The sequence below is a fragment of the Bubalus bubalis genome, chromosome 19, assembly GCF_019923935.1.
Source record: "Bubalus bubalis isolate 160015118507 breed Murrah chromosome 19, NDDB_SH_1, whole genome shotgun sequence".
NCBI classification, from domain to species: Eukaryota; Metazoa; Chordata; class Mammalia; order Artiodactyla; family Bovidae; genus Bubalus; species Bubalus bubalis.
The window spans coordinates 55,373,091-55,394,278 of record NC_059175.1 but is presented as its reverse complement, the minus strand read 5'-3'; the positions used below and the strand labels follow the sequence as shown (position 1 = coordinate 55,394,278).

Genomic DNA, 21,188 nt, shown 5'->3' with positions numbered 1-21,188 from the left:
AAGTCCTAAATTTACTCTATATTCCTCTTTATCAGTAATTTTGTCCTGACTTTTATATCTAAGTATAACATTTGGAATAGTAATGAAAATGTATTCAATACTAAAATACATATTTTAAGTTATTGCTTAAGTTTTACTTTAAATATTTTATTAATTATTTTAAATATTGAAGCATAATATTTGAAATAAAGCCTAATGTCAAATATACACACCACATATATGCATATTTTATGTACATAAATGTAATTATATACTTTAAACATATGTATGTATATATATTATTATGTTATATATAGTAAGCAATCTATGATATCTTTGGAAATGTAAACAGTTGTTTTCCCTCTGATTCTGAAGCCTAAGCCCCACCGAATCCCTAGCTCTGAGTATGATAAGCTTTATTCACTCATGACAATCTTGCAGCTTCAATCACATCCTTCACCCAGGAACTGCATCCATTATGTTGTCCAGTTGTTTCCCCATAATTATTTTTCAAGTCATTTCCAGAGTACTTCATAAAACATTTTTAAGGCCACTATATAGAAACAGATAATAAATTAATTCCATTTTTAAGGGCTTTAAAAAATGTAGTGTTACTTTAAGTTGCCATCAGTTTTATACTACTGCTTTAGCAGAGGGAGCCATAATACACAGTGTTTTTGTGTTTTTAAGATAAGGGTTTCACTATTGTAATCTAGGAAAAAAGCTGCTGTACAACAGTGAAGTCTTTTTTTTTTTTTTTTTTGCATGAGGAGGAGAAAAAAGCGACCTTACCCTTCCCTCTCCCATATGCTTCAACTTTCATGTCTGTTTTGCCCTGTATTTCATTAACATTATGATTAATGAAAGCTCTCCTGAATTTCAAATACCTTGAAAAGTAGCCAATGCCTGCTCTTCCGAGGCCATGTTGAAGATAAATAACAATAAAAACAGGGTGATCCAGGCTTTTGAAGTCTTTAAAGACAACCGTCACTGTGATCTTTGTACCACTTTTGCAGAAAGGAGAACATTTCACCGTTCTGGCACTACTAAGGCCAGCACAGCAACTGAAAGAAAGCGTGAATTTCTGGGAGCAGCATCAGGACACAGGACTCCTGCTGAGCTCACCAGCTCCTTGCTTCGCACAGCTGCCTTCTCAGCTGGGGGTTTTAAATCAGCACTGTGAGGAAAGACAGAAATGACCATGGTGCATTTGCCTCACTATGAGAAAAAGGTAATGTTCAATTAACGCTTCAGCCTTCTGTTTTCCAACTGACTTATTTCTGTCTTTTATGTGCATGTTTTGCTTTGGGTCTTTTTGTTGCTGCTGTTGTTCCTTTTCATTTCATGAAATAAAACCCTTAAACTAAAAATATCTTTGTGCTTGCAGCTATGTATGCAAGGATCCTGAAAGTCTCATGGCTTTGCTGAGATCAATGAGTTGGAGGAATCATAGTGCTTTTAAAAAAGTATATTAAAACCCAGTGAATATTAACATTCCTGTTCACTAGCTAAGCTTGCATGTAACTGAAAATATCACAAGTGAACAAATACAGTCTGCTTTAGAAGTATTTCCACAAATGCAGCATCTGACTTGTTGAGAATGCATTTATTTACCTTACCTGCTGCTCTGCGGTAGAATTGTGTATGCTGTGGTGTTAATGGTGAGCTCTGCTTTGAGGTTGGCTTGAATACTGATTACAGAAAGAGTTAATTTTAACAAAGCAATGTTTTTAATCTTTCAGCCATAAATAAATATATTATCTTCCTTCACATTTGTTACAGACTGTACTTGGAATTGCATAGATAAAAATTAATAAGCATGATTTTATTGAATAGTATTCTTCACAGTTCTTCATTCTTCACAGTGTTACTTCATCTCTGTTCTTAGAGATGAACACACTAGGGTTCTTAGTTGTACTCTTTTTTTTCCCTTTGAGAACAGTGTATCTTATAAGCCCAGAATGATAGGTAGCTCAGACTGTAAAGAATCTTCCTGCAATGGGGGAGACCTGGGTTCGATACATAGGTTGGGAAGATCCCCTGGTAGAGGGCATGGTAACCCACTCCAATATTCTTGCCTGGAGAATTCCATGGAGAGAGGAGCCTGGCAGGCTACAGTCCTTGGGGTTGCAAAGAGTCAGGCACAACTGAGTGACTAAGCACAGAGCAGTCATCTGTGTCTCTGTGCGCCTTGTTTTATGAATTTCTTCTCAGATTTTCATTAGCCTTCTGGTTAAAAATATGGTTGCTTTTGAGCCTGAACAGCATTCTTAAGAAGGAATTTCAGGGAATGAATGTTCATTGGAAACATCAATACAGTTTTATTTTAAGATTTAGACCAAAATATTGATTATGACCACTTTAGTAATTGTTCAATATATAATTTGATCAGCAATTCATTTTACAAATATTTATGTACCAGACATTGGGCTTGGCAATAGAGGCAATAAGACAAGGGTGTGGTTTTCACTCTCAAGAACTTTATTATCTAAATCTTTTAATCAGTGAGCTATTTTCTGAAGAGGAATCTGATATTTAAGTTTTTTGTGGTACAGCTCATGTTGGAGGAAAGTTTAAAATAATTTATTGAATTTCACTTCAAAGTAAAATATTTAAGTAGTAGACAGTCTACAGGGGATTTAATTTTCACCTATTTAGACAACAACTATTTATTGAATGGCTCTATTGTATCAGGAACTTTTGTAAACACTTGGTCTATAGCAGCAAACAAGCCAGAGAGCCTCTCTATGGGGCTGACTTATATCCTAGCAGGGGACTGAGCACGAAGAGGAAGCGTGAAATTTTGACTTGTTTGTAGAAACACAAAAAGGCAAAGTGACTGAGAAAATGAACCTGCTGACTTGATACTCTAGCGATTCATCCAGCCTGCTTGCTTGTCATATTGGACAACGCTATCACAAAGGAAAAGAAAGAGCTTCTACAAGTATGTATACAAACTTTCAAAAGACTCAGAAATGACTTTAAAGACAAACAATAGTAGTTTGTACTAATATGGTTCTTCCTAGAGCCTATTATGCACAGTGAAGTAAGTCAGAAAGAGAAAAACAAATATTGTGTATTAACACATACATATAGAATCTAGAAAGATGGTTCATACTGACGAACCTATTTGCAGGGCAGCTATGGAGACACAGATGTACAGAACAGACTTTGGACACCGTGGGCAAAGAAGAGAGTGAGATGAACGGAAAGAGTAGCATTGAAACATGTATACTGTTGCTGCTACTGCTAAGTTGCTTCAGTCAAGTCTGACTCTGTGCTACCCCATAGATGGCAGCCCACCGGGCTCCCCCGTCCCTGGGATTCTCCAGGCAAGAACATTGGAGTGGGTTGCCATTTCCTTCTCCAATGCATGAAAATGAAAAGTGAAAGTGAAGTCGCGCAATTGTGTCTGACCCTCAGCGACCCCGTGGACTGCAGCCTTCCAGGCTCCTCCATCCATGGAATTTTTGTTTAAAATAGATAGCCAATGGGATTTTGCTGTATGACACATGGAGCTCAAATCTAGTGCTCTGTGACAAATTGGGGGGGAGGAGGTTCAATGGGGAGGGGACATATAATGCCTATGACTGATTCATGTTGATATATTGCAGAAACCAACACAATATTATATAGCAATTATCCTCCAATTAAAAATAAATAAATTAAAAAATATTGTTCTTCCAAATGTAGTGTTATGAACATGTGCAAAAGTTATTTTGCATTATTCACACAGTGTAGTGATTTTAATTTTGGGACACTCATAAGTACTTAAGTTGGTTAGCAATTTTGTTGTTCACTCGCTCAGTCGTATCCGACTCTTTGCAAGCATTCCAGGCTTCCCTGTTGTTCACCGTCTCCCGGAGTTTGCTCAAATTCATGTCTGTTAAGTCAGTGATGCTATCTGATCATCTCTTCCTCTTCTGCCCTCTTTTCCTTTTGTCTTCAGTAGTTACCCTAGAACTTTCCCTTGGTCTACACCTGGCAAAACACACAGGTTTGTGGTTTTTTTTTTTTTTTTTTTTTTGGCTATGCTGGGTCTTTGTTGAGGTGTGTGGACTTTCTCTAGCTGCAGCTCATGGGCTTCTCTTGTGAAGCACAGGCCCTAGAGTGTGCTGCTTCAGTAGTTGTGACATGCAGGCTTACCTGCCCTGGAGCAGGTGGGATTGTAGTTCCCCAACCAGGGATAGAACTTGTGTCCCCTGCATTGGAAAGCAGATTCTGTACCACTAGACCACCAGGGGGATCCTAACACACAGATTCTTAATATCCACTGACATTGCTATACCTTCTTTGCTGGCTGCCTCAGTTACTAGTGAAACCTATTCACTGAGTGTGCTTCTGGGACTCCACACAGAAGACATCTGGAAAACTTTTATATTCAGCTTCATATCATCTCTCTTTCTCATTTTGACTACCTCATTTTTCTATTTTAAGATTGCAGTGGAATGCATTTTCTCTAATTTCTTTCCTGAGTTATTTGAGTCTTTCCTGCTTTCTTTTTATCTTCTGTTTGTATGTATGTATGATCCATCTCCCTGGAGGAGGAAATGGCAACCCACTCCAGTATTCTTGCCTAGGAAATCCCATGGACAGAGGAGTCTGGCAGGCTACAGTCCATGGGTTGCAAAGAGTCAGACATGACTTAGCAACTGAGCACATCATCTATCTATTTATCTGTCATCAACCTAAAAATAAGCATTTAACCTTTTAGCTTACCTTCAGGTATTTCAGATCCATTTCTCCATTGTCACTTCTATTATAGCTGTTGAAAAACTAAGTTCTCAAGTGTCTGGATTCTGTTGCAGTGAGAGTGGCCATATTCTTTAGTTCTGAACACCTAGACATGAGCATGAATTTGCCAACACCTTTATGAAATATTCTGTTTACTTGATATAAGGGAAAGATGCTTTGCATGGCTTCTTTTCTCTTCCTTCTTGAAGGCAGACTGGGATGCCAAAAGCTTCTGCAGCCATTTTGTGACTATGAGGAGATAAATATGAGGAAATCCTGAGAGAATTTCAGAAATGCCAGCTATAACATGCTAAAACCGCTGAACCAATGCCAGCTACCTCTCTCAAGACTCTTTGTTAATGTCAAAAAGATAAACCAGTATTTGCTAAGTCACTCTAAATGCTGTTTCTCATTACTTTTAGTTGGAAGCATTTCTAACAGATGCTGCATGTATAAATAATTTCTAGAGGTTGTTGAAAGTTGAGCATTGTTATAAACTGTAACAGTTAACAATAAAGGTAAAGTAGAATTCTTATCTTCAGGAACTTTATGGTGAACATTTTATATGATAAGCAAAAAAGCATCAAGAGATTTTCTGATATTTGTCCAAGGTCTGAGATCAATTTGTATTGGCATGCTTTTTACTGGTTCTTGATGTGATTTTCTCACATGTAAAATAGTAGATTGCATTATTTCTGAGGTCCATTGCATATCTAAACTTATAACTTTATTACAATAAAATGTATTTTAAATCTATGGATTTACAACACTACCTGTTGAATAACATTTTAAAATTTAAATTCCTTGGATATTTCTGGCATGAAGAAATCATTATGCTTTTACTGTTCAAGCTTAGAATTCTGTTCATTCTATATTGAAAAACTGGACTATGAGTTTGAACGTTTTGCCATACCACTATCCACTCTAAAAGTCCAATTTATTTGAAAATGAAGATATTACTTGTTCAGTTGTGTCTGACTCTTTTCGACCCCAGAGACTGTAGCCTACCAGGCTCCTCTGTCCATGGAATTTTCCAGGCAAGACACTGAAGTGGGTTGCCATTTCTTTCTTCAGGGGGATCTTCCAGACCCAGGGATTGAACCTGGGTCTCCCACATTGCAGACAGATTCTTTAACATCTGAGCTACCAGGGAAGCCCAATATATTTAGTAATTACCTACTGAAATTAGCATAAAATGATATCTAGAAACCTCCTTTAAGAATAATTTTTCCCAGTGCAACCCCATATGACCTCATTAATCCCTGCCCCCCTTTTTTGAATACAAAATCCAGACAAAATAATTTACTATTATGAAGTTATAACTGACATTAGTTTTTCCAACCCTTTTGTGATATGTGTGTGTCATTGTATTAAATTGGCATAAAGATGTTTCACTGATATCAAGGAAAATGTTCTCAAATTGCTTTGGGGGGCAATAAAGCATAACAAAATGTTACTTTACTATTTAAAAGACTGTATGGAGAAATGCAAATTATAGGGGAATTTATCATGAATAACATTGATTTCAAGATCTATTTTATATTTTCAACTCATTTTGTAATAATACGGGGTTATGCAAGCTGATCAAGCGCCAGTGGCTCTAACCAAGCCTTTTTTGGCTGTGATAGGTTGACACTTAACTCAGATTTGTAATTTGGTTGTTGTTGGAAACTGAGATGTGAAAAGAAACTGTTACTGAAAATAGAAAACAAGTAAAACAGAGACAATACAGAAAGGAGAGATTTGATAGAAAGCTAAAAGCTTTACTGCAGAAAATGAAAAGAAATAGAAATGAAAATTTATGTGTGTGTGTTGTGTACATGTATATATGTGTGTGTGCTTGTGTGTCTGCATATGCAGGCATGTGGGATAATTAGAGAAAGGGACTGTATTTACATCTATATGGAGCTTGTTTACTTTTGATGAAATGAGGAAACTATCACCAGATAATTGTTACCACCTCTTGCTTTCCAGAGTAACATGCAGTCCATGAACTGGAGAGCTGACCTGATACTTAAAAATGAGGGTTTCTTGCTTTCTCTGAAGCAACATAGCATCTCTGGGTGGTATTTGAGGATAAAGCAAACAGAGATGCCTTTTCTTTACATGCTGGAAACAGTCATCCCTGTTGCCAAGGAAACATCTTCAGGCGGCAAGGGTCACCTTTGGAATCAAACGGAAGACTTCAAAAGCAGAGCAATAGGGAACACCAAGACCTGAACTTCCTAGCAAATGGCTCCTGTTTTAAATGTTATTTTCCAACAAACACTTATGTGATTATTATGTACTGGGAAGTAGGAAGGCTAAATTAAATGTGTACCAAGTCTGGTCCAGTATTTGCAAGCTTGGAAGCCTGTGGTTTTTGGTAGAGATGCTTTGAAAGGAGTGAGTAGGATTCGTATCTTAGACGATGGACAGACATTTGGATTTGGAAAAATAGAGCTGTGTTTGAGACTTCATTCAAAGAAAGTTTCTACTCATTAAGAAAATATAAATTCTTTATACATGCAAGCACATTTGATTATACTTTGTCTAAATTAGTGAGGTTATTATTTTACTTTCTAAGAATGTTTTGTCATATGTTAGGTTTGTACAGATTTTGTGTTAATAATGTACAATTGAGTTCATTAATTTATTCTTCTATCAAATATTTATGAGTTCCTCCTCTGAGTCAGATACTACTCTCATGATGAGAAAGGAATAGAATATAGTCACTACATTTAAGGTCTGTGGGACTCAGAAGATAGCTGTAGAAATAAACAATGGAATTACTTGCAGAGGAAGCACAGCAAGAGGCTTGTAATTCTTCCTGGAGAGGTGAGGAAAGGCTTTTGGGGAGAGAAAATGCTTGATCTAGATTTGAAGGATGGATAAACATTGAACAGGGAGTCCAAGGTTGGAAGAACATTCCAAACTGAAACAACAGCAAATGCAAAGTACAGAGAGGTGAAGAACAGATTTCATTGGGGGTATTCTGTTGATTGGAGGTCAGTATGTATTTGGGAATGTGTATGGAGATGAACAGTATTCTTGCCTGGAAAATCCCATGGACGGAGGAGTCTGGTGGGCTGCAGTCCATGAGGTCGCTAAGAGTTGGACATGACTGAGTGACTTCACTTTCATGCATTGGAGAAGGAAATGGCAACCCACTCCAGTGTTCTTGCCTGGAGCCTGGTGGGCTGCCGTCTATGGGGTCTCACAGAGTCGGACACGACTGAAGCGACTATGCGGCAGCAGCACTAGCAGTATGGAGATGAAGTTGGAAAATGAAAGTGGAGCTGGATTATATAGTATGAAAAAAGTTTATACCTTACTGTTTTCCAGATTTTTCTATAATAACTTTAGCTATAGCTAATAGGATTACTTACTGCTGTAATATAGTTTTAACTAGTTTGTTATTATTCCCTCTTTCCCCCTTTTACAATCCAGAATTATTTACAAACACCTATGTGCTTTCAGATGGCTTAAGGTCTTGAAATTTCTGGGACCATTATATAAAGCAAGAATCATGAAATCTAGGGATAAACTCTCTTGCTATTAAAACTCACAGTAACATTTGATCTATTAAAATACAAGTAATAGAATTTTACAATGAGAGTTAGAATGACCTCCACTTTCAAAGTAACTAGTAGGACGCAGCTGTCAGTAGCCATAATTTCTTGAAATCACATACCTTTATTTTTGCCAGAAAATTCAAAAGTGACAAATGCAGATAGCTCTTCTGACTACTGATGTGTTGTATTCCACACTGAAATACATCTTGTTAACTCTTCCTTTATGAGGTACAAGAATGAAACTTTGTGTATAAGAGATTGTGGAGGGTGTGCCTGTTTGAGAGCTAAAGCTTTTTGGCATCATTTAGGTTAGCCACCTGTTCTAGCCTGCATTTGCTGAATAAATTAGATGCTCTGGGGAGAGTGCATGCAGCTGATTGGCCTGCCTTGTTACCAAGGCAACCATTTTTCTCTCTGCTCTATGACTCTGAAAGGGTTCATAACCCATTAGTGCTCCTCTGGGCAGGAACATGAAATTTTTTCTTTTTTTTCCTTTTCTCTTCTTCTTTTTTCTTTTTTGTTCCTTTTTTTCTCTTCATAAAATTCATGTCAAGATGATGGGATTAATGGAATTCAACAGATACTCCTACAACATTGTTTATACAGACAGTACATTTTCCAAATGTTTGAAAAACTGAGGTCCAAACCTCAAAAGAACATAAATTACAGCTAAATGGAGAAAATGCTAATTATAATTAATAAAAAAAAAGGAAAATACTTTCAATCTCAAGTGGAGTTTGTCTAAGGCAATATATGTTAAAATACAGATTCTCTGAATTTGGTCCAAAAATCAATGAACAAAAGGTTACGTTTTTTTCCGGCTATTATTTCTATCAGGGTTTTCTCACTCTGCAGTGACAGCAGAACATGAAAGGCCATCAATTTTGCAAGGCTTTTCAGATCCATCAAAACATAAATTCAGAGGCTAAGTGACAATTTTCTGAAAGGGCTGAGGGAACACTGGGCTGATGGTTGACTGCACACTGTGGTAATGCCATCGGAAACCAACACAGATTTTACCCATGAGTGACATTTAGACCTCAGCATGGTTTTCTTCCATTTTGCAATCCACGTTTGTCTTTCCTCTCCTTTGTAGGCTGTCCTTTTGTATTCAAAATCTTCATTAAAAAAAATCAATAAACCTCCCAGATACATTTCTCCAGCATCTACCTTGTACCAGGAATTTTATGTTGTGCCACCTGCTTCCTTCCTCCTGTCACGTGAACGAGGCATGTCGTTCGTCTTGTGTTACAGAGTAGATTGGGGGTTGAGCCTCAAGTGGATTGCCTGATTTGCTAAAACTAGGCGGTTGGTATTCATATCGAGTTCTACCTCATTCTAAAGTCATGCTTTTCCACTGTCCTATAATGTCTCTGCAGTTCTGTAGTAATAGAAACAGTGTCCTTTCTGAATATTTAATTATTGTGGAGAAAAATATGTATGAAATACTTAAACATTAAAATTAAACCTCTTGGAGGGCTTTTTGCTCTATTTGGATTTCCTCACAAGTAAAATGCAATTCCAGGTTCTGCTTAATTCACTGTAGTGCTGAAGCTTTTGTGCATAGTTATTAAGAAAGTCATTAAGAAATGGCTTCATCACACACAGCAATTCCTCTGACACTTTTTACAATTGTCTTTCTATAACTACTAGGGAAACTGATTAAAACTGAATTTTAAGTGCCTATGTTGTAACTCTCTTACTTGTTCTTTTTAATTGAAGACCACTAGGATTTCTATGAGAGATTAGGCTCATGTTTTGATTATGGGAAAATCTCAGTGTAATCAGATTTATTCTAATTTCTCATTGCCTACAGGTTTTGATTTTGTATTCTGAGATTTCAAAGCTGGAGCTGATATTTTCAAATAAGTAGATACTGGGACCTTTTAAGGTGTAAGTGCACCATGAATAGGCGATTTTTAAAAGGTACAGTTCTTAGTGTTCATTAAAGTAGTGCAAATATTTTACTTGGTGTGAAGGCAAAGGGATTGTTCTTTGTTAAGCATGTTGTGACTGACTCCTGCCATGATTAAAATTAACAAACGCTTTACTAGAGGGTCACACACATACAGGAAAAGCAAAGATATTAATCTCCTAGAATATGGGGATTTGGAAAAAGAAGAAATGCATACCTTAATTTGTTGCAAGCAAGATGGGTTTTCTTTCTTCCCTCCTGTTTCTAGCATCAGTTTAATATTTCAAAGTGTCTGCAAAGAATAAGGCAATTATTTACAATTTGGAAAAGAATGTTATACAAAGGTAGTCTATTTGTATTTTTAGAAATACCTTTATTTAAATATATTTGCTTGTGCTGTTTTCCTGCAGTTGTCTAGACCAGATTAAAATACTACTTTTGTGCTCCAGTTGTATCCTAATGCCCTAGGTCATTCAACATGCTTTCCACAACCATTTGTGGTCTTCCCCATGGCCAGTACTCTGGTAAGTGCTGGGCACTCTGAGGTGAAACCACTGTTCCTCTCCTCTTGAGCTAAGTAAGCTTTGTGGGGCGCATCCATAAAACAGTCAGTCATCCCAGTAGGGTACATGCTGTCATCAAGTAATGAACTCGTGGATCCAGAGACATATTGAAAAAGGTTTCCAAATAGCTTCAGCACCTACTCACTTCTCATCCTGAGTCATCCTCAGTGTCTTATACTGCTGACCGCTGTCCCTATTACTAGCTCTCCTGTTTTTGCCCAAATCTCTGGATGCATCACAGAGTGGATATTTGCAGTTATAATTTTGGTTTATCTCAATTTTGACTTTACCTTCTGCCTGTGCTAAGTTAATTTAAACAATGACTTCTTTGAAATGATTTACTTTGATATGATCGTCTGGTTACTTCTCTCCCCGGATAATCCTGCCCTAATGCTGCCAATATTACATTTTAATTACCTACCTCCTGGAAAGCAAACTTTTAAATTGTTGACCTAGTCACTAATTTCAAGTAATGAGATGTGTAGGAAACATTTCCTTCTGAGGGATACTCTTGACGAAATGATTTGTACTGCAGATTCCTCTAAGACCTTGCCCTTAAGCTTATGCTACTCCTTGCCATTGCCTGTCCTTCACTGTCCAGTTGGAAGAAAAGCTATGACAAACCTGAACAGCACATTAAAAAGCAGAGATATCACTGTGCCAACAAAGGTCCATACAGTCAAAGCTATGGTTTTTCAAGTAGTCATGTACAGATATGATAGTTGGACCATAAGAAGACTGAGCACCAAACAATTGATGCTTTGGAAATGTGCTGGAGAAGACTCTTGAGAATCCCTTGGACTGCAAGGAGATGAAGTAATTCAGTCCTAAAGGAAACCAACCCTGAATATTCATTGGAAGGACTGTTGCTGAAGCTGAAGCTCCAATACTTTGGCCACTTGATGAGAAAGAGATGACTCATTGGAAAAGACCCTCATGTTGGGGAGCAGGAGGAGAAGGGGGCAATAGAGGATGAGGTGGTTGGATGGCATCATTGACTCGATGGACATGAATTTGAGCAAACTCCAGGAGACAGTGAGAGACAGGGAAGCCTGGTGTGCTTCAGTTCATGGGGTCACAAGAGATCAGACATGACTTAGTGATTGAACCACCACCACCAAATTGCATGATGCCAACTAGAGGCCACACCAGCAACCAGGAGAGCAGCTAGCCCTAGTCATGAAAGTCACAGGCACCTTCCACCCACGATGGAAATCAACACATTCCTGGGGTCCAGATTTATTTGGATGCTGTTTTAGATCTAAATTTTAACGACACCTCTTTTTTCAAACAAAAGAGTTATATTGAACATATTGTTCTCCAATTTGTTTTTGTTCCCAGATAATTTGGGAAATATTTTGGTGTACTCAAGTCAAAAGGGAAATTAATAAGAGATTCTGGGCTGTCCAAACCAAACCTCCAAAAGGAAAGAAATTATGGCTGTTTGGGGAGTAACTCAACATTGCTGTTATGGAATCCAATTCACACTGCCATTTGTCTCTGCTTGTCCATGTTCTACTTCATAAACTCCTAAGGAAAAGAATTTGGGTCTAACTTGAGTCACATGTCTGTCTACTGGACTCAATCAACCATGGCCAAAGAGACTGGTGGAACTGACCACTGGGAGAAAGATGACAAGTGTTCTAGCCATCGCAGCTTACATTCTGCAGTTAATCTTGTACTTTCTTCATCTCCTTGAAAGGACTCAGTTTCCAAATAAAAGGGGCTTGCCAGCTTGTCAATTTATTGTCTCAAGTTTGAACTGCTAGCTAAGTTCTCTTTTCTTAACTTTATTTCTTTTTAAACTATCCTGACCACAAATTAACCACTCTTATTTATGGTCTTCTCTTTCTGTTTCCTTATGGGCAAAATATTGTTTTGCAGAAACTTTCTTAACTTCACTGACCTTGATCTTTCTTGGAATTGATTCTGGTTCTCTACCTGATTTTGTCATTTCAGACCTCCAGAATAATAACTTAATTTTGTCCTGCTTAAGGCACATTCCTAGTTAATTTTCCAGTGGCTCTGTTATGAGTACTTGACAAGTTGAATCTTGAAAGTAAAGGGCATGACAATATTGTATGGAGGTATGAGGAATACAGTACTTTACTAGGATATTAAGGGCACAGCATACATGTGTATGTAGGATAGTTGAGTCTGAAAAAGTAAGAAAAGGTCATGACAAATTTCAAGTCAGTGATGGTCACATGAAGAATTTTAATAAGACAGTGTCACGATTAGATGTTTATCGGGAGAATGCTTAGCTTGGTGTAAGACTTGGAGGCTGTAGTAAGAGTTATTAGAATAACTAAGGAAAATATAAAGACAGTCTAAATCAAGATAGTGGGAGTGTAGGTAGAAAGTGAAAAAAAAAAAACAAAAAACAAAAAACAAGTGAAATGTTTAGAAGGTAGAATTTATAAGAGTTTACAGAGTAGTGAGGGAAAATAAGTTGAGGTTGGCTCTGAGGGTTGTGGTTAGAGAGGTTAATGACAGTGTCACTCATCAAAAACAAAATGCAGAAATCTGTGTGGCTGAAGAAAAAGAGAGAGTATGTATGTGTGCGTGTGTGTGAGTCTGTATGTGTGTGCAGGGGTAATACATTTACTTTGGCCTAGGAGGCTGGGATATTTACTTGGAATTTCCAAGAAACAAGATTGTATGTAGAAAAATATCTGGCTTGGGATCCAAAAATTAGTGGACAAAGCTAATAAGAGGTAGATGAGACGAAATATGAAGTAGATTATTCTGTTCAGTTCAGTTGCTCAGTTGTGTCCGACTCCTTGTGACCTCATTGACTGCAGCACTCCAGGCCTCCCTGTCCATCACCAACTCTCGGAGTTTACTCAAACTCATCTCCACTGTGTCGGTGATACCATCCAACCATCTCATCCTCTGTTGTCCCCTTCTCCTCCTGCCTTCAATCTTTCCTAGCATCAGGGTCTTTTCCAAAGAGTCAGTTCTTCACATCTGGTGGCCAAAGTATTGGAGTTTCAGCTTCAGCATCAGTCCTTCCAATGAATATTCAGGACTGATTTCCTTAGGATGGACTGGAATAATTTTGTTGCTTATCCATTTTAAATATAGCAGTGTGTACATATTTATCCTAAACTCCCTAACTCTTCCTTCTCTCCATCCTTCCCCCCTGGCAACTTTAAATTTATTCTCTAAATCTATGAGTCTGTTTCTGTTTTGTAAGTTCACTTGTGTAATTTCTTTTTAGGTTCCACGTATAAGGTATGGCATATGATATTTCTTCTTCTCTATCTGTATTCCTTTTTGAGTCACACTGACCAACAATTTACTGAGAGAGCTCACACAATACAGGCAAGTTTTCTGTCCTACATTTGCTGTCTGGTGAGAGACTTCTTGGAGAAGGAAATGGCAACCCACTCCAGTGTTCTTGCCTGGAGAATCCCAGGGACAGAGGAGCCTGGTGGGCTGCCATCTATGGGGTTGCACAGAGTTGGACACGACTGAAGCAACTTAGCAGCAGCAGCAGCAGCAGAGAGACTTCTCTGATGCAAAATGGAACTATGTTAACATTGACCAGAATCACTCAGGGATAAATGACATCACATGAATGGCTAAAGCAACTCCAAGATTCTTGTATTCCATGGTCCTTACCTCTTCATTCCACTGGGCCTGTCAATTGGAAACCTCTAGCCTCACTTCTATATGCCAAGTTTAATCATACAGATACAATCATGGTTATTACTCTCTCATTTCTCCACTGAAGTATAAGCTATTTAAGGTCACAAAATCTTTGTAAATCATGTTTGTATTCTCTATGCTCCCAAAGGACTTATTCAAGATTCAAAAGACACTGAATGAATTAGCTTTTAACTATGAGTCATGCTTCCAAGGGAGAAATGCAGCCATATCAAAGGTATAAAAATTCCTAAACTTTTTCTCATTTTATTGCCTCCAAATGTATTCAATTTACCTTCAATCCCTTATACCTCAGAGCTTTCCCAAATGACAGAGAAGGAATCAATGGGTAACCCGGGCAGTGATTCCTCAGGACACAAGTCCATTTTCATCCTAGATATCTGGTGCTACTCAGTATGCATCTGATATCTAGTGATTCAGAGATGTAATTTTTCCTTTTATCTTGGGAGTGTTCTCTTCTCAATCAAGGCTGCACTATGCCATGATGCTGATGTATTCCTTTGTTTCAAAGTCTTGGTCTTTTTTTCCCCATCTGGAGGCAAACCTATTCAAGGCACTATTTGATGGAGAGAGTTTTGTAATATTGTCTGGGAATGTTATGAAACAGCACTGTTTACATTACCTGTAAAGCACAGCCAGTACTGTCTTTAATAATCTGAGTTTAGAAACATTTGCAAAAGAAGAGAGCCAAGATGAGCTCTAGCTTTATAATTATGTTATATCTTTGAATGAGATCCATTTGAAAGGATTTATTCACTTTGGGGTCTAGGACTATGAACAGACCAAAAAAAAAAAAAAGGTTACTTTTTCTATTCATGCATCTGATGATATATCCTCAAGTGTAATATTTAATATTTGTAATAATTTCTGTGTCTTGTGTAAAATAACAATTGTAAATTGATATCTAGTCTCCTTCATCTTGAATTTCTAGAAATCTAGGCAAGAATAGCAGATAACAACTCATAAAATTTGATTTACAGGAAGCTTATTATTTAGTAAAGATGATAGAGAGTAAGATTAATGGAGGGACATTTTTTTGTCATGGGGGACAGGATGCAGCATTTCTGAACGTATCATTTTTGCCTTTGGTTCAAGTCAGTGGTTCCCAAACCTGTCTGCACATTAGCAATCCTTGAGAAACTTTAATAATCACAAAAACAACAATTATGATAAATGATTAAATAATCAAGGCCAAAGACTCATCCCAAATATTTGCATTCAATTTGGGGCTTTTTATTTGCACACTGATATTTTTAAAACCCTCAAGTGCTTTTAACATGCAGTCGGGTTAAAAGCCACTGGTCTATGGAACAATATCCCACTATAATCTGATACTGTCCTTGAATGTTTTCTTAATAATCCTGTCATGGTTTTCTTAGTTGCCCCAGCATTTGTAACACTGCATCTCTCAAACATCCTTTATGTTTATATTAAAATAAGGAAATTGTGTTTTTTATAGATAAAAAATTTACTATTTTTATGTATTTATATTTTCTATCAAAATGGGTTTAGAGGGAGAATAACAGTCATTCAAATATGCGCAGAATCCAGTGATTCCTTTGGCTTCTCTGGTTTTATTAGGCTTTATAGAAAAGCCCTCAGACACTGTGGAACCCATGACTGATCTGTTAATCAACACATACTGGCTTGTTCTACAAATGTCCACTGAGTAATCTGCTTTCAGTCAACTTGAAACCACTTTAATCCCTAACTGAGATGAACTTGTGCTAACCTGATGTGTTTCAAAGTGAATTGACTTTTGTGCTATCCAATCACTCTCTGCATCTTGGCCACTTTTGGCCCCCAGGTCTTCAGGAATGTCACATGATGTATCTGTTCTGTAAAAATGAGGGAGATAGATGATGAGGTTTCTATCAGATACCCCTTTAGCTTTAGGTTCAATGAACTGTGTTCTAAATCAATAGTTCAGTAGCCCACTGAACACTAGTCATACCTAACAGCAGGAACAATAGTCTCCATCTTTTCTGATTTTTTTTTTTGTCATAGCTAATTACAGCAAAACCAAATTGTTAAGAAGGATTGTGTACTCCTAGCCTGTGCACGTGCATCCAGTAATTTATTAAAAAATATAGAACTGGTATCTAATATCTATGACCTTGGTGCTGGCTGTCATAGGAGTTATGTACTTTGATAAGAGACAATGCTTGGTTTTAATACATTTACTATCTCTTATCAAGGAGGTAAGGAGCTAACAAACTATAAGATCAAAAGCCTATGAGATTGGCACAGTCTAAATCCTAGTATTTAGAGGAAATCTTTTCAACTAGCATATAATATGGAGAATACTGAACAGGTGAAGAAGTCCCCCTGCCCTACCCAACTCTTCTTTTTTAGCATCTTTTCTAGCTCATTGTAATCACTGTAACCAGAGGACATCTTCAAACATTATTTTTTGAAATAATTGTAGAATCACACGTAGTTGTAAAAACTAACCTAGAGTGATCCCATATGCCCTTAACCTAATTCCTTACAATGATAATTTATAAAACTGTAGTACAACATCAGAGCCAAGATACTGACATTGATATAATCCATCAATCTTATTCAGGTTTTTCCAGTTTTCTTGTATTAGTGTGTGTTTGTATGTGTGTGCACATGTATTTAATTTATGCAATTTTATTATATATGTAGGTTCTTGCACCCACCTTCATATTCAAGATCAGTAGAATGTCATTGGGATGGTTGGTTTGCAACTGGATTGAACTTAATTTGAGTTTTTTTTTTCCCCTTCATCATCCAGCTCATAATCCCCATATTCTTCACTTCAAACTCAATCCTCTTAAAATCTACCATTTTTTCCGCCATAATCAAGCTTATGACACTCATGTTCACAACGGTATGTTCTTTCTTTAGCTTCACCATTATACAATCTCATTGGGCATGTCTTAACATATCTTAACATGTCTTAACAATTCAACTTTCTATCAAGTCAATATGTATCATTTACTCAATCTGAGTTAACTGTTACTTATTTTGACAGATCAAGTATTTTTTCCCTGTTAGTAAGAGTTTTTACACAATTTGAAATTTAGTATTGACATAGTTTTATTATTATGGGGATACCAGCCTAAAGTTGAAATGATGGACTGGTTTTTACAGCAAAAATACATGGCTAATTTGATAGTCTGTATATAAAAGTACATAGCCAGTGGAAATTTGCTATCTACTGCAAGGAGCTCAAATCTGATGCCCTGTGACAACATAGAGGAGTAGGGAGGGGTAGGACGTGGGAAGGAGGTTCAAGAGGGAGGGGACATATGTATACCTAGGGCTGATTCATGTTTATATATGGGAGAAACCTAGAGCCAGACATCTTGGAGTGTGAAGTCAAGTGGGCCTTAGGAGGCATCACTACGAACAAAGCTAATGGAGGTGATAGAATTCCAGCTGAACTGTTTCAAACCCTAAAAGATGATGCTGTGAAAGTGCTGCACTCTATATGCCAGCAAATTTGGAAAACTCAGCAGTGGTCTTAGGACTGGAAAAGGTCAGTTTTTATTCCAACTTCAAAGAAGGGCAATGCCAAAGAATGTTCAAACTACTGCACAACTGCGCTCATTTCACATGCTAGCAAAGTAATGCTCAAAATTCTCCAAGTGAGGCTTCAATAGTATATGAACCAAGAACTTCCAGATGCTCAAGCTGGATTTAGAAAAGGCAGAGGAAGCAGAGATCAAATTGTCAACATCTGCTTTTAGCTAAAAAGCAAAAGAATTCCAGAAAAGTATCTACTTCTACTTCCTTGACTACACTGAAGCCTTTGACTGTGTGGATCACAACAAACTGTGGAAAATTCTTAAAGAGATGGGAATACTAGAGTACCTGACCTGCCTCCTGAGAAATATGTGTGCAGATCAAGAAGCAACAGTTAGAATTGGACATGGAACAACAGTTTGGTTCCAAATTGGAAAAGGAGTATGTCAAGGCTGTATATTATCACCCTGCTTATTTAACTTCTATGCAGAGTACATCATGCAAAATGCTGGACTGGATGAAGCACAAGCCAGAATCAAGATCGCCAAGAGACATATCAATAACCTGAAATACTGAGATGACACCTGCCTTATAGCAGAAAGGGAAAAGAAACTAAAGAGCCTCTTGATGAAGGTGAAAGAGGAGAGTGAAAAAACGGACTTAAAACTCAACATTCAAAAAGCCAAGATCATAGCATCCAGTCCCATCACTTCATGGCAAATAGATGGGGAAACAATGGAAACAGTGACAGACTTTATTTCCTTAGGTTCCAAAATTATTGCAGATGGTGACTGCAGACATAAAATTAAAAGATGCTTGCTCTTTGGAAGAAAAGCTATGACAAACCTAGACAACATATTAAAAAGCAGAGACATTATTTTGCTTACAAAAGTCCATCTCATCAGAGCTATGATTTTTCCGGTAGTCATGTGTGGATGTGAGAGTTGGACCAGAAAAAAGCTGAGCACCAAAGAACTGATGCTTTTGAACTGTGGTGTTGGAGAAGACTCTTGAGAGTCCCTTGGTCTGCAAGGAGATCAAACCAGTCAATTATAAAGGAAATCAATATTCAGTTCAGTTCAGTCGCTCAGTCGTGTCCAACTCTTTGCAACCCCATGAATCGCAGCACACCAGGCCTCCCTGTCCATTACCAACTCCCAGAGTTCACCCAAACTCATGTGCATCGAGTCGGTGATGCCATCTAGCCATCTCATCCTCTGTCGTCCCCTTCTCCTTGGAAACCCTAAATATTCTTTGGAAGGACTGATGCTGAAGCTGAAGTTCCAATACCTGATATGAAGCTGAAGTTCCAATACCTAATATGAAGAGCCGGGTCATTAAAAAAGACTCTGATGGTGGGAAAGATTGAAGGCAGGAGGAGAAGGGGATGACAGAGGATGAGATTCTTGGATGGCATCACCCACCCAGTGGAAATGGGTTTGAGAAATCTCCGGGAGATGGCAAAGAACAGGGAAGCCTGGCATGCTGCAGTCCATGGGGTCACAAAGAGTCAGACATGACTGAGTGATTGAACAATAACAAATGGCAGAAACCAACACAATATTGAAAGCAATTATCCTCCAGTTAAAAATAATTAAGAAAATAATTTGATGGTCTTTAAAAATCAGGACAAGTAGAATAGTCTATAGTCATAGATAAACAAAATAGAAACTAATAATTGAAAAAAATATGGTTTGTAAGCTTTTTTTAGTCAGGCTTTACATTAACTTTTTTGTTCTTTAACTTTTATAGTTTACCTCCTATTTTTTCTGATTTCTGCATTAAGAAGAACAAGTAATCATAAGCTCAGGTAGCTCAGTGGTAAAGAATCTGCCTGCCAATGTAGGAGATGCAGATTCAACTCCTTGGTTGGGAAGATCCCCTGGGAATGGCTACCCACTTCAGTATTCCTGCCTGCAAAATCCCATGGACAGAAGAGCCTGGCGGGCTACAGTCCATAGGGTCACTAAGAGTTGGACATGACTGAGCGTGCGTGCACACACACACACTCAGAAATCCTTCTCTTTAGTCCAAGATATAGGTGAAGGGTCTCACCTATATAAAAAAAAATAGGAAAAGTAAGACAATTATATATTTGGCTTTCATTTAAGACCTGAGAACTAATATATAATGGAAGAGAAGTCATATTTAAGAATTTACAAAAGAATTTAATATAGTGAGAACTTTTTGCCTAGGTATGTATAAATTTTGAAAGCATAATTCTTTCATGGGATTCAGGTTTTCAAGGAAAATAAAACCTCCTATGGCAATTAAATTATCTGATTTAACTATTATTTCATGATGCATAAGATCCCTAAAAAGATAGACATGACTACCTCTAGCAATGGGCAGTGAGAAAAAGGGACATTTAATCTATAAGTAACAGATAACTTGATATGCTTCACAGAACATATGCTTATTTGCTATACATTAATAATTTCATTTGTGCACCTTGATGAATTTCCAAAGCACTAACACTGGATTATCAAATTAATAGGAATGTATATATCCATATAATTTATCTGAGGCTTAGTAGCTCTAATACACACATTGAAATATATGATTTCTTATAATCAATAGAAGTTATCAGTTTTCAATGTCTGCTACCTTTGAAATATCATTACATTATTCCCATTTTCCATTCACTTATGTATTCATTCATTAAATTATTCCCTGACTTGACACATGTTTACCATACATCTATCAGGTAACTAACACTGGGCTAGGTACAGAGATGCATTAATGAATGTAAAATGCATGGGGTTTCAGGCAAAGAGACTTGGGGTAGAAATCAAGACTCAAATATAGTAATTAATGTGTCATTTCAAGTTAATAAAAGTACTCAGAAGGAAATGATTTTAGTGAGTTAGATCAGAGATGCTGAATTAGGTTGGGGGAGTCTAGCAAACTTTCTTGAGGAACTGAAGTGTTAAGTTAGATCCAAAGGGTAAACTGGAGCAGAAGGAGGGGAGGAGGAATGCGTTGGGAGGGGCACTCCAGGCAGAGGAACAGCCTATGCAAGATCCAAGTAGGAGGAATTCTGTCTCATCTAAGGCATGGAAGAAGTCAGCTGTGTTAAGGAAGAATAGAAAGTACTCTAGCTTGGGGGTGGAAACATACTCAGGGCCAGGATGCAGCACTATAAACCATTTCAACACCTCTATAAAAAAGAACCATCTTTCCTATTGCAAGTTAGTATCAACATTTTATGTGATTATACATGGTTAGTATTAGATTAAAGGATAAAAAATATAATATGACATTTTGGAACATAAA

General features: G+C 37.4%; 1 long non-coding RNA gene across 1 annotated transcript in view; it reads left to right on the top strand.

Annotated features, from left to right (window-relative positions):
• Positions 1-824: 824 nt before the first annotated feature.
• The window catches only part of LOC123330587, a 218,223-nt gene continuing 197,859 nt past the window's right edge, over positions 825-21,188 (top strand). The window contains exon 1 of the long non-coding RNA XR_006546608.1: positions 825-1,210. This is a non-coding gene — a long non-coding RNA (uncharacterized LOC123330587). The remainder of the gene's footprint in view (positions 1,211-21,188) is intronic.